The sequence below is a fragment of the Piliocolobus tephrosceles genome, chromosome 10, assembly GCF_002776525.5.
Source record: "Piliocolobus tephrosceles isolate RC106 chromosome 10, ASM277652v3, whole genome shotgun sequence".
NCBI classification, from domain to species: domain Eukaryota; kingdom Metazoa; phylum Chordata; class Mammalia; order Primates; family Cercopithecidae; genus Piliocolobus; species Piliocolobus tephrosceles.
The window spans coordinates 128,216,652-128,220,111 of NC_045443.1; the positions used below are offsets into that span (position 1 = coordinate 128,216,652).

At 49.5% G+C, this 3,460-nt stretch overlaps 1 protein-coding gene across 4 annotated transcripts in view; it reads right to left on the minus strand.

Moving 5' to 3' along the window:
* Window positions 1-3,460, minus strand: part of RIMBP2 (RIMS binding protein 2) — a 235,147-nt gene that overhangs the window by 182,763 nt on the left and 48,924 nt on the right. The window lies entirely within an intron of this gene.

The following is a 3,460-nucleotide window of genomic DNA, read 5'->3' on the forward strand; positions in this document are numbered from 1 at the left end:
GGGAGTGGTTCCTCCACACTGTTCTGGTGTAGTGAACAAGTCTCACAAGGTCTGATGGTTTTATGAAAGGGCAGTTCCCTCACACACGTGCTCTTGGCTGCCGCCATGTAAGACATGTCTTCCCTTCACTTTACACCATGACTGTGAGGCCTCCGCAGTCATGTGGAACTGTCAGTCCATCAAACCTCTTTCCTTTGTAAGTTGCCCAGTCTTGGGTATGACTTTATTAGCAGTGTGAGAACAGACTAATACACCACTTTTATTTGAAAGTGTGATATTTTGTTCATCAGGGACTGTTTGCATTAATTTTGATATTTTAAATATTGCATTAAGGCCGGGTGCAGTGGCTCACGCCTGTAATCCCAGCACTTTGAGAAGTTGGGGCATGCAGATCACTTGAGGTCAGGAGTTCGAGACCAGCTGGCCAACATGGTAAAACCCCCGTCTCTACTAAAAATATAAAAATTAGCCAGGTGTGGTGGCGAGCACCTATAATCCCAGCTACTCAGGAGGCTGACACAGGAGAATCGCTTGAACCCAAGGGGCAGAGGCTGCAGTGAGCCAAGCTAGCACCGCTGCACTCCAGCCTGGGCGACAGAGTGGGACCCAGCGATGGTATCTCTCTCTCCATATATATCTATATCACATTAAAATATCTCCTATCTTGACTCCAGATTTTTTCAGTGCCACCACGCACTGTGCACTGAGGCGGGGCCTCGTGGCTGCACCCTCCTCCTGCCCTTCACCTGCTCCTATTCATGGGCCGGGCACTAGGGGTGCTGGTTTCCAAGACAGGCAGGTCCTGGACAGAGCAGTGTGTGTGTTTGTCATATACAAAAGTCTGCTCAAGGGTGGCAACCTTTGGGTCATAAACTGAAATGCCCCATGGTCCCAGGTCATGCAGGCGTGTGCTGGGAGTCAGAATGAACACAACAGGGTGGGGGGGCGTAGATTCAGTGAGCTGAAGCCCACACAGGGGCCCCATCCCCTCCAGCAATGGTTTCCAAGCTTACTCTCAGATCACTTCTGTCTTAAGAGTTGATTTTACATAAACTCCAAAAGTTTCAACTCCATCCCAGCTCCCTCCTCCAAGGTCCACGCTCACCCCCACCACCCACCCAGCTTGCCCCAATGGAGGTCTGAGAGACACCACAACTGCATGCAGAATGAAACCAGGCTCCCGGCCTTCCTGCCAGTCTCCCCACCCCACAGCAGTCCCGCGTCAGCAGGTGGCAATTCCAGCCTCCCACTGCTCAGGCCTCAGACCCGTCGCCCTCCTTCCTCTGTTCTGTTTGTCCTATGGACTGTGACTTCAGGACATATCCAGAACCTAAGCCCTGTCTTTACAGCTACTGCTACAAGCCTGGCCTGAGTCATCACCATCCCTCGCCGGGTTCTGAGAATGGCCTCTCAATGGGTTTCTCCTGGTCTGTTCTTATTCCCCATTAGTCAGCTGTCAACACCAAAAAATAAGCCACGCACTATTATTTTGCATATCACCTTTTAATGACTTCCCATCTCAGAGTGAAACTAAAGATGCTAAAGGCTCCGCATGACCTGGTCTCTCCTCCCTTCCCTGGTTCAGTCACTCTCTGACCTCACGGCCACCGCCACCGACCTCAGGGCCTTTGCACCTGCTGCTGCCCCTGCCTGGGGCTCTCTTCTGTGAATACCCATGTGGCTCGCTTCCTCACTCACCTAAGGTCTTTACTCAAATGACCTCTTCTCAGAGAAGCTTTCCCCAAACATCCAACTAAAATTACAAACCCCTCCACCTCCCTCCCTCCCCCTCTGCTGTCTCCATAGCACTCCCTACCTTTGAATGCAGCAGAGGCCTTTACTCATTTCTTTTGCTAGCTTTTCTGCTCCCACTAGAAGCCAAACTCCACAGGGGCAGGGATTGTTTTTTAACCTGTTTCGTTCACTATTGTATTTTCTGTGCCTGGTACATAGTGGACCCTCAATAAACTAGTATTGCACACATGAATGAATGAATCTCGTTTCCTTCATTGCAAAGGTGAAGAAGTGGGAGCTCAGAGAACTCAGGCCATTTGCCTAAGAACACACAGCCCAGATGCCGCAGAGGCAGGTTGTGTGTGATTCCAGCCCGTGCTCTTCCTGCCACACCCGGCCGTCTGCAGTCAGGAAGCACGCATCCCCCTAGAGGGAGGACACGTGGCACCATGAGTGGCTCTGGTGAACACAAGTGTTTGCCAGTTGCTGGCCAGCTTAGAGATGGCTGTGGGTTTCTTAAGCCATAACATCTTATTTGTTACCACACTGCCTTCGCTTGATCTAGACCAGTGGTTCTCAAAGCACCATTAGCATCACCCGGGGGCCCTGAAAGAAAGGCACGTTCTCTGCCCAAACCCAGGACCTGCTGAATCAGAAACTGGAGGAGGGGCCCAGCCCTCTGTCTTTCAAGCCTTCCGTGTGGTTCTGGTGTAATCTGGGCTCTGGGCCCGACCTAGACACCGAGTCTCCCAAGAGCAGGGCATTTGTCTGGTTCATTCATTCCAATGCCCTTAACACTGTCATGCCACAAAGCTGGTGTGGAGAATGTGTTTGATGAATGAATAACTGAATGCCACCTCCACTGTGACTGACTGTAAAAGCGTGACATCAACAGGCATTTGTTAACGTCCTCTTCTATATTTAAGAATGTTCAAGGGGCAGATATAAAAGTCGTTAGGAGTGACTATTTTTTGTTCAAGAATTCACAGTACAGCTGGGGGATTAAATCACCAACATGTTGAATATCAAATGCCACTATCAATGAGAGGTGCACAGTTCTGCAATGATTTAGTGCACAGACTCCGTCCCCAGGCTAGGTGGGCAAGCAAAGGCAAGGTCCAACACTCTGTGTTGTGTGGCCTTTGGGAGGTGGTATAATGCCTCCGCACCCCCAGCTTCGTCTGTGAAGGAGGGATTTTAGCACCTTCCTTATGAGATTGTCAGGAAGATTAAATAAGCTAATGAAAGAAAGCTGCTTGAAAAGGCCCCTGGCACCTAATAAACACTTTGTAGGTGTTAATTATCCTCATCACCATGACCATCAGCTCATCACTATTACATCATCATCACCTTCATCACTACCATTACATCATCACTATCATGACCATTACATCACCATCACCATATCACCATTACCATTACCACCATTACATCATCACTATCATGACCATTACACCACCATCACCATGACCATCACCTCATCACCATTTCATCATCATCATCACCTTCATCACTACCATTACATCATCACTATCACAACCATCACTGCCTCACCATCGCCACCAACACATCATCATCACCATCACAACCATCACCTCATCACTATCACCACTATTACCATCATCACTATCACAACCATTACATCACCATCACCATCGCCACCATCACCATCACCAGCGTCGCCATCATCACCATCACCACCATCACCATCACCACCATCACCACC